Source organism: Carcharodon carcharias, chromosome 15 (genome assembly GCF_017639515.1).
Source record: "Carcharodon carcharias isolate sCarCar2 chromosome 15, sCarCar2.pri, whole genome shotgun sequence".
Taxonomy (NCBI): domain Eukaryota; kingdom Metazoa; phylum Chordata; class Chondrichthyes; order Lamniformes; family Lamnidae; genus Carcharodon; species Carcharodon carcharias.
Window position 1 is genome coordinate 69701420 of NC_054481.1, and position 11213 is coordinate 69712632.

The window sequence follows — 11213 nt, forward strand, 5'->3', positions numbered from 1 at the left end:
TTGTACAATTTTTTGAGGCACGGGGTATCTCAAGAAGAAACTTCCTGACTTCCATGTTTAATGAGCATGTGTGCAGTACCAGAACCTGCTGTTGAATTTCTGCATAACAGTGAGCTATATTTCTCACCCCACCCCCATTATTTCTACTGCAAAATTCAGCCCATAGAAAATAATAAGATAAGCTGCTGCAGAAAAGAGCTAATAAACAAATGAGATTTGAATGTTTATAACAACTTATTTGGTTAATATACTTACTATCATAGCATTGCTGTTATCTTATCTGTGATCTAATATTTGATATAGAATCAAAAAAAGTCATGCACAGAAGAAGCCCATTGAACTTCTCTCAGCTCTCAAAATGAGCTTCTCAATTTAGTCCCTTTATTTTACTCTTTCCTTACACTCTTTGAATTTCAATTTTCAAGTATTTATCCACGTGCCTTTTGAAAATGCTGACATATTTTACTTCAAGCACTGTTTCTGGTAGTGCACCAAGAACCTTCTGCATTCAAAAAAAAAATCCCCTAACCTCTCTCCTTGTTCTTCTGGTAATTATCTTAAATTTATGGTCTGTAGTTACCAACTTCCTGACCAGTGAAGGCAGTTTTTCTTCTGACCTAATCAAAAATCCCTCATAATTTTGAGCACCTCTCAATTCTTCTAACCCTTTTTCTAATGGAAGTACCTTACTTTCTGTAGTTCTGCTCTCACATTGAAAGATGATTGTGATTTTTGGAGTTCAATCATCTCAGTCCCAAGCCGTTGTTGCAGGAGTTCATCAGAGCAGTGTCCTAGGTCCACCATCTTCAGCTGCCTCATCAATGGAATACATCTGGAATACTGTGTTTAGTTTTGGTCTCCTTATTTGAAAAAATATATAATTGCATTAGCAGCAACTCAGAGAAGGTTCACTTGACTCATTCATGGAATGAGGGGCATTTCTTGTGAAGAAAGGTTGAACAGGTTGATACTATACCCACTGGAGTTTAGAAGATTGAGAGGTGATCTTACAGAAACATATAACATCCTGAGGGGACTTGATAAGAGTAGATACCAGGAAGATGTTTCCACTTGTGGGGGAGACTTGAATTAGGGGAGACAGTTTAAGAATAAGATGCCTCCCTTTTAAGACAGAGTTGAGAATTTTTTTTTCTAAGGGTCATGAACATGTGAAATTCTCTTCCCCAGAAAGCAGGAGAGGCTGGGTCATTGAATTTATTAAAGGTTAGATTAGATAGATTTTTGATAAACAAGGGAACCAAGGGTTAGGGGGGAGCAGATAGGATAGTGGATGATCTTATTGAATGGCAGAGCAGACTAGAACGGCCGAATGGCCTACTCCTGCTCCTTCGTCCTATGTTCCTATGTTATAATAACCTTCGCTCCTGCATAAGGTCACTAATAGCACTGTTCGGTTCCATTTGCAATTCCTCAGATAGTAAAATAATTCATGCCTGCATGCAACAAGACGTCAACAATGTCCAGGCTCTGACTGATGTGTGGCTCAAATGTTACTTGCCACCTAAGTGCCAGGCAATGACCATTCCCAATAAGAGAGTCTATAATCACCTCCCAGTGACATTCAATGGCACTACCGTTGTCAAATTCCCTACTATCAACACCCTATGCATCATCATTGACCAGAAACATAACTGGATCAGCCACATAAATATTGTGGCTATACGAGCAGGTCAGAGGTATTTTGTGGTGAGTAACTCATCCAATTTCCAAAGCACAAGTCAGGAATGCAATAGAATTCCCACCCCCACTTTATGGCTGAATGCCAGGCTAACATTATTCAAGAAGTTCAACATCATCCAGGTTTGATTAGCATCCCTGTATCTGCCATCTGAAACATTCACTTCTTCCATCACTAGCATGAGTTTGGTGGATTGTGTATCATCTAGAAGATGCACTACAGCAATTCGCCAAGAAATTTTCAATAGCATGTCCTCACCTGTAACCTCCACAAGGATGAGGGCAGCAGGCACATGGGAATACAATCGTCTGTAAGTTCCCCTCCAAGTCATACGCCATCCTAACTTGTGTGAGGGAGTCTATATTTTTATCTTTTTTTTATATAAGTTAGCGCCTGTGGGGTTGACCTTTGGTTGACTGTAGATTGTAACATTTAAAGTACAGAATGTACCCAGGTGATACATTAAACCCAGCCTCATTAGGGATAGAACCCTGTTGGGACATATTAACCCTAACCCTAATGCTGTTCAAGAGGCAGAGTGAACAGCAATCCATTGTGAACAGTGGTTGCTCAGATTAGTCCAGAGTGGAGGAGGCAGCAGAAAGTTGCTCGCTCCATACAGCTGAAATACTGTTGTTAGCTCTGTGGAGCTGGAGCTCAGAGAAGTCTGGCAGACAGTGATAGCTCCATTCTGAAGCTGGTAGCTGGGGAAAAAGAAAGCCTGTGAGCAGTGGGATTCTGCTCAGAGTAGCTAGAGAGCTGGAACCATGCCAGTAACTAAATGCTGGGGTGCAGCCTTATGAATCCAGTGGGACGCTGTCTCAGAAGAGATGGAGCAACTGGGAAGTGAGCAGTTGTTGGGGCAGTCTAAATTGGAGCGGCTTTTCAGGGTAATCAGAGACTAGATCTTTGAAAAAGAGAATCTGAAATCCCTCGGGAGGAAGACAGAGTTTTGAAGGTTTTTGGAACTCAGTGATCACAGACATCTGGGCGGGTTACTGCGAACATGTGGGGGAACCTATCTTGATTGTGTCTGCCCTAATGCGCAGTTATGGCATGTTCAATCACAGTTTGCTTGTTAATTCACATTTACCTCATGTTAATTCTGGATGTTATGGCGGAATTGCTCGTGCCCGGTGGCATCAGGCGTGCTTGGCAGCATGAGTGGACAATGTGGCGAGAAGGCCAAAAATTGGTTTCATGACGTCATGATTCCAGCTTGCAATCATCAACTCAGCCTGTTGATGATGGACTGCATTTCCTGCCATCAGACATTGGGAACCTCATTGTAATACATCTTCATATCATTATAAGGCCAGCCCGTCAGATTTATCCCCCTTCATTGGATCAGCCGCCCATGTCGGTGTGCAATCGCACTGTGTTTCACGACTGTACATAAGTGATGTGCACCTGGCAAGCTGCACTTCGCTCAGGACTTCAAGGTTTGTTTGCCTACCTTGCTTCAGGCAGCACTCGCAGTCATCAGCGCCAGGCTTCACAGACAGCACCACACCACATTTAGGGGGGCTCATTGGCAGGTCTGTACCTACCAGACCAGCCAAAAGGCTGGTGTGCCTTTGTATGGCTGCAGGGCTAGGGTTTGCTTGGGGAAGGTGGAGAAGTGGCCTCAGGCAAGGGAAGAGGCTGCAGGGCGAGGGCTGGACTGAGGAAGGGTTAGAGTATCCCAGGGTTTGTGTGGGAGGACAAGTTGATCTGTGCAAGTGGCATCAAGATGGTGAGGGTTGAGGATGCAGTCTCCAGAAGAGATGGGGCCAGATGGAGATGTGAGGGTGTGTGTGAAAGAGAGTGGTGATATCTCTTAAGCTGGCAGTGAGTGAGATGCTAGTGCATGTGTGATGGGCTTGAGTCTGTGAGTTTATAGTGATAAGATGGTTGCCTTACCCTGGCAGCAAGGATGAGATCATTCATCCTCTATCTGCATTGGATGGCCAACCTCTTCTGTGCAGCATTGGCACTGATCACCGCTGCCATCGCCTACCAAGCTGGAGTGTAATATTGCTGTCCCTCCTACAGCCAGTGCAGGGGTAAAGGACATCATGGCGGGCCTCCACAGCACCCAAAAGACCCTCGAGGGATTCATCACTAAACTTGAGGGCTGCAATCTTCCTGCCTTTCAGCAGTCCTGAGCTGGAAGCACGGAGAGGTGTGCACGTGGCTGTACTTTAAATGTGGCACCCAGCATGATGAAGCAGTGAGGTCATGGCATAGTGGGTGAATCACAGCCCACCCAGCATGGAAGTGGTGCATTTCCCAGGAATGCATAATTAATGCGGCGAGATTTGGGACAATATGGCGTGAGAAGCCGCCATTACAGCCGGCAGGTAAAACGTTGATTCATCCACCTGCTACCACACTTGGTGCAAATCTGGGACAATTCTGCCCTTAGAGTATAAGATAGATAATATGGACCGTTTGCTTTGTTAACCCTTACCTCGTTTAATTTCTTATGTTTGTTTAAAACTGTGCAATCTTGTAGCATTCCCTTAGTAAGTGGGATTACAAATTTCAACTACTTTAACCAAAAAACTGGTCCCTAACCAGATCATAACAAAATTTTAGGATCTCGTCTGGGATCCTAACAGTTGGAAATCTATTGCTATTCCATCAATGTTGCTGGGTCACAGTCCTGGAACTCCTTCCCTAACAGCACTGTAGAAACACCGTCATCAGATGGATTGCAGCAGTTCAGGAAGGCGTCTCATCACTATCAACTCAAGGGGATAGGCCATAAATGCTGACTTTTCCAGCAACATTCACATTCTGAGGAGGATTAAAACATTTTCTTTCAAATGTTGTTGCACAATTTCCTTATTCATTAGCCTTTTCTCAACATCTCCCTCCAACAATAGTGGGACGAGTAACTCTAATATGTGAGGCATAAGCCTAATGCTGCAGTATGTTGGAACTCTTAACACATTTTTGCACCACACCATACATATTGAAACCTATACACAATTGGATTAGCAATGTGTTCAAAATTAAATAAGCATTTGCAGTTAAAATATAATTCATTCATCTTTAATCCCATAGGAAACATTTCCCGCAGTCAGTAGTGCCCGAAAAAATTTAGAAATACACAAAATTGTACAGCAGCAAAAAAATTGAGCTAATAAAATATTACGACCTTTGAAAGATTGATAATTTACTACATAGTCTTCAGCATCGGGAAATGTGTTCCTAACTGTCACGGTACAATATTTAAAATACATTCTGAAGATCAGTAGTATTTTAACCTTTGTTTGATTAGTTCTATTCATTATTCTATTGTGTGCTCTTACTCTGCAGCACCATATGCATTTCTCAAAACCAATGATTTTACAGGGTGTGGCATATCAGGTCTGTAGACTTGACCTTAAATTCTGTCTGGAAGACTGAAGCTCATACTTTTATGTGCTCAGTGATAACAAATGTTTTCTCTCTTGTGGCCTTACCACTCTGACCCACAGCAAATGGAAAGCTTGATACGTTTCTGGTTTCATCTCTTGCCAGGATCCCTGTGGAATAACACTGCCCCATCCTCACATCGACAGCAGATGGCTATCTCTCAGGAGAGTCACTCCAGGCCCCTTAACAGCAGATCTGAGTGTGTCTGCACAGACTGCTCACATCCTATTAGCATTTTAATCTGTTCATTATTTCACATAGCATGCCTTGTAGTCCTTCCTTTCCAAACAAGCTCTTAAGGCAACAAAAAGATAATTGTGTGTTGATCAGGCACTTTGTTTCAACTTGATGGGAAATGTAGCTTAACACATTGTTTATAAACGCAGATTCATACATGTTGCATTAAAAAAATACACACACACACACACACACACACACACAGGAAATTTATTAGATGAGCTTTCTTATTGACGATAGCTGAAAGAAGAAGTAATAAATATCAAAAAGCTTTGACGAACTGTTATTCAAACATCCCTTCTATAGAAAGCATGCTTTTTAACAATTCAGTTATTTCACAAGCCTGCAAATAGTAATGTGTCAAATTATCCCCAGTCACGATCTCTAGGAATATGTTGTATTGAATAATGTAATTAATAAGAATTGTTTTGTTCCGGCCATCATTTCTAAAGTGCTAGAACCAGTAGCATCTCTGTTGATGTCTACTTAAACCTTTAACCTATGGAAGAAATTGTGTGTTGTGAAATTGTCCGTACAGCACTGTTGCAATAAGGAAAGGAAGCTATCAAATAATGTTAAACTTTTCCCTGTTGTATGTTACGGTATTCCAAAAACAATTGCAGACAAATGTACAGTTCTCTTTTCTTATCCCCAAATATATATATAGGTTTCACTTTTTTAATAATACATTTTAAAGTGTTTGGTTAAATTATTTTATTATTTATTATTTTGGAGTGCATTTATTTTTTTCAGTTATGACTGGAGATCAAGGTTGTTAGATCAATGTGGCGTATATGAAGATACTCAAAAATATCTGTCAAGAATATTTGTAGGTGCGGGATAGCTAATCATATATGTGTGGAGTTCTTTTATTTCAAAAAAATGATCATTTAGTGTCCTCATGTTGTTCAGCAAGAGAGAAAGCTCCACCCAGAACTCTTCCAATTTCAGTAATTGTTGAGGCAGCTGCACAGAAGAATGCATAGACTAATTCAATCTGACTTTTTCCTCCCTGCAGGAAATGCTTTGCTTCTACTCAGCATTTCTCCCCATAGGATAATGGAGACCACAGTCTTGCCACTTGGATATCACAGAACGTGAACTCAGACCCTCGATGATACACCACCTTTGTTTACATTTAGGAATGCATATAGTTTCAAGGAACCCCTTTTAGTGTATATAAATGATTCAACGGGGAATTGTTCAGGGTATAAAGGCCTTACCATAGCTATAACATTGAGCTTAAATTATGAAGATAGATACAGCAATTGTTTTGCAGAGGGATTTTTGTGTGTATAACATTTTAGTGATATCTTAGTATAAATCCAAATTGAAGATTCTAAACAATGCCTCTGGACTGCATAAATCCACCGTACGAAACCAATTCAATAGTTCTACTTGTAAATGTTGATTTTGTTTACCATGTTAATAGTCTGAAAAGTTCAACACACATCTACATACAGGACAGCAAAGATACGTTGCTTTCATGAAAAAATGTTACAAAGGTGTAATGCAAGTGACATAAAAATGCATTTCATCATCATAAATAAAACTTTTCAAATGAATGAATGAATCTTGAAAATCATTAGTTGACTAGTTTAGGGCCCAGCTTGTTTCTGTATCAGCAGGCTAAAAAGCAATTTAAAAAAAAAACAACATCCACGATTACCCAAATGTAAGTTCCTGGTTTCAGAGTAAGAATGCCAAGTCAATGCTAGGCACTGTAACAATGTAGAAGGCTCCACAAGGAAATTATTCTAATCTGTTCTTATGTACCACTTTGCAACCATTTGCAAAACAGCATTAGCAAAGCCTGGGAACAGGCTACTTTCCTGACCTTTGGTTCCAGACTTAGTAAGTGTTAGGCAGGGAGGAACATACAATTAACAATGGTGGCTGGGGGGTGGGGGGGGCAAAAGGCATAACAGATTTTGATTTGGTTTGTACATCACATTAGGTTGCAGTATTGTTTTCTGTTCTTTGCTCAAATCAATTAGATTTTACATTTTTGAGTTATGGATAAAAGGCTCTACTGACTTTTGGCATCATTTATCTTAAAAGTATGAATATATTGCTTATTAAGCAATTGTAATTCAATCAAATCAAAAACGAAAAAGGTAATTATTTTAAAATAGTGGAAAATATTGTTCACGTTCAACATATAAAGAACTTGTAGTTGCAAAGTAAAAATATATTTATATAAGATGGAGCAAAGTCATTAAGCAAGATCGCCAGACAAAAGTTAAGCTTAAATCCGAAGGTCTTGCTGTAATCTGACTCTCTTGTCTCATTTGGGAAAATGTGCTTTTTTTTGGCAGTTTTTGATAAGTATGCTACATGAAATTTACTTTAATGGAAACAGCTCACCCAGTCTCGGTAGAAAAGTAAGGAAAATGTATAATTACTTTTAAATATTCAGGAAATGTGGAACTGTTTTTAAAAATGTTACTTTTAAGAGTTTGCATCACTTGTAGAGGGATCAATTATAATTTTTAAATAAATAAGAAATACTGGTCCATGTGACCTGGTGACCCTTGACCTGGAAGCAATACCACAGGAAGGAAGTTAAAATATGGAGGCCTGTGTGGCACACAGACAAGATTAGAAAGACAAAGAAGAAACAAGAGTTGGCTGCTGCCTGTAGAGAATTGGCTAAGACCTTGAAGGAAAGGAATTATGCTCAGAAGAACTGTGTGGCTGAAACTGTGACTATATAGGCAGGGTGGACTGCCTCACTAATGCAGTGAGATGGGCTTTGTTACATATGCTATCCCATGTACAACTTATACTTTGTACCAACAGTGATTTGCTATTTATTTATGTTGATTCTGATTTGTGTTTAAGTTACAAAAACGTGAAATCTTGTTGGTAATTTTTTCATTTGGGGAGTGGTTGGTAAAGTTGATTCTTTTGATTTACATATTGTAACAATGTTGATGACTCCTTCTATTACTTTTCTAATGAATGGAGGTAGACTGATGGGCCTTTTCTTGTTCTAGTGTTCTTACACAATGCTACCCAAGTGGCTGCAGCATGACTGGTGAAAAACTGCTGATTTTCAGTGGAGAGACAGAAGATGGCCCACTTGCAGGATGGATACCTTCCAGCAGCTCTAGGCCTAAGGCCTGGCTGTGCACTGCACCACCTCAGCATTAGTGCCAGCAGTATGGAGTGGCTGGCTGACAGGTAGCAGCAAATGCTCTAGCAGACTGCCAAGGTGAGAGGATGAATATTGCCTTCCTGAGAGAGGACAGCAGGTTTGTACTCTGTAGAGCCACTGCCACTTCCTTGGGGCAGTGCCTTAGCAATCCTGGTAACATGTTGATTGTTGAACTGTTGCATCATCCTTTTGCACACCTTATCCACAGATGGCAGCATGCAGTCTAAGCTTGCATGTCAGAATGCTGAACAAAGAATGACTTTAGACTGAGCTTACAATGCAGGACCCAGATACCTGGTGCAAACTGCTTTGCTGCATTGGAACTGAGAAATTGACCATCGGGCATCATATTTCGGTTCACCATTGTGCTGATCGCGTTGAACACTGCGTCCATGCTGGAAAGGATGGGCTCCAGGATCTGCAAAACCCAGTGCCAAGTTTGTGCCAGAATTCTCCATGCTCCTTCACATTGACAAAAATCCTTTGGTCAGTCTTCCCAATGCATCAAACATTGTTTTGTGCACACTCATTAGCCATGGGCTGCCTGATTGGTTTCCTCAGCTGAGGTCCTTTGCAGCAGAACTTGTATGCAACTTCACTCTTTGATGAGATGGCATCTATGTTATCCTTTTCCCTTGCCTGGTTGCAGACCATGTGTCCAGTGTCTGATTGGGTGCAGGTCCCACCTCAATGCTTTCCTCTAAATTACACAGAGTGTCAGTATCTGCGCTGGTGGCTCTGATTATGGAACTGAGTGACTGTCTTCTTGCTGTTCGTCTACTGTCTGGACAGGTTGCACTTCTTGTGTATCTGAAAAGCAGAAGGGCAAGGATATTATTTGGGGAGAGTGGGGGAGCAAGTGAATGCTTACGCCACTGGCAGTCAGAAGAGAGTGGCATGAGACAGAGCTGGAATGTGCAAAGGAGGATCACGTTTGAAGATACCTTCATCTTCAATGGCTTCAACCTCATCTAATGGCCATGGCCTCAGCAATGGCATCCCAAAAATGGTCAGGATATGTAGACTATAGGGGTCAGGATATGCAGACTTGCATGCCTTCTCTCCAGTTAATTCCTGATGTCTCTTGTTGTGTGCCATCTTGTCCTGCAAGAGAGAGGAAAGTGTTTGGGTGATGTGGTTGTCATGGTTGAATAGGTGGTAATGTGTTTGCAAGCTGAGCAATGTGGGTGTGAGGTTTGCAGCAGTGGTAAGTGTTTGACTTTGTGGGATGTATAAGTGACAGGTTAAAGTCCTGATTAATTGTGATTGTTCGGTGGGCGGGGGGGGGGGGGGCGACATCGTGAATTGGGAGTGCCTGAGGCTAGTGGTGAGATACATTTAAAGATGTATTCACTGACCTTGACCACTTGTGTGAGGTCACTGGACTCCTTGAGATCCAGGTCCTTGGGGGCTTGACTCCGGGTACTGACTCCCAGAACCATCTACTCCCACTGCTTTCACATTCTGTGTCTAGGGGACCAGGAGGGGATCCAGAACATCTCTCAAGTTCCCACCTCCTCTACCAAGGCTCCAGTGCAGCAACTGAAATCTTGGAGCATGCTCTCTCCTACTCATGGTTTCTTAGATCAAATTCACTTCCTGCACAACTGGCAACATCTGTTGCAGCCACAATGTACTTTGCATTTAATAGGTTTTAATCTCTGATGACTAGTTTTAACTAGTGCTAGCCACTCACGCTATTTGCCCCCTGCTAAAGCATCCAGCCAATCAATAGCACAGTTAGTGCTTGCTGGCTGCTGAAATCATTTGAACAGCAGACGACACGAAGTTGACACACTGCTCGCATTGAAGTCAACAATCGTTAGTTAAACACCCAAGGCGATGTCCACGTTTTCGGGCGCTATCAAATTTAGCCTTAGTTGGCATTCCTGGAAGAGAAACCGCAGTGAAATAAGCAATTATAAACAAAGAACAAAAAGCTGCAAATGCTGGAAATCAAATAAAAACAGAAAATGCTGGTACTCTCGGCAGGTCAGTCAGCATCTGTGGAGAGAGCAGAGAAGTTGATGTTTCAAGGATGAACCACTCATCAGCATTCAGTTGTTCATGTTGATTTTCATACAGATTCCCCCAGCAATTTGCTTTCCAAATGTGTTATATGGGGATAATTTTTAACTTGACCACCTGGGTATAATCTGTAGGAGCAAGTCCCTCGCCTGTTGTGGAAGCGGCCTGAAATCAAAGGGGTGAAAATTAGTTGGGTTCTATAACAGGTGAATTATTATCAGGGGGTAAAGATGAAAGTTATCTCCATGGTCTCTGGGTTATTTTAAAATTGTGGCTATCATAGATTTAATTCTCACTATGGAATGTAATTCCTTAGTGCTATTGTAGAAAAAAACACATTCAGCAGTGATAAATACATGTTAATCCTTCATTATTAGTTCAAGAGGCGAAATAAAGTGCTTAGTCCGTTACACAGTATCGTAATTGCCAAACAACATTGAACCATTTTACAAAACAAAAACAGAATTACCTGGAAAAACTCAGCAGGTCTGGCAGCATCGGCGGAGAAGAAAAGAGTTGACGTTTCGAGTCCTCATGACCCTTCGACAGAACTTGAGTTCGAGTCCAAGAAAGAGTCAGAATGAACCTGGTTCAGTCCTGAATGTGATTAACAGCAGCAAAAACAGCAGAATCCAACCCCTGTAATCAATTGTGAACTCGCTGGTGTCTCAGCAGGTGGGATGA

At 41.4% G+C, this 11213-nt stretch overlaps 1 long non-coding RNA gene across 1 annotated transcript; it reads right to left on the reverse strand.

Moving 5' to 3' along the window:
* Nucleotides 1-6043: 6043 nt before the first annotated feature.
* Nucleotides 6044-9567, reverse strand: LOC121288070. Its single transcript, XR_005945301.1, has 2 exons — nucleotides 9446-9567; nucleotides 6044-9311 (listed from the first exon to the last, which is right to left on the reverse strand). It is a non-coding gene; the product is annotated as an uncharacterized LOC121288070 (long non-coding RNA).
* Between the last annotated feature and the right edge of the window lie 1646 nt (nucleotides 9568-11213).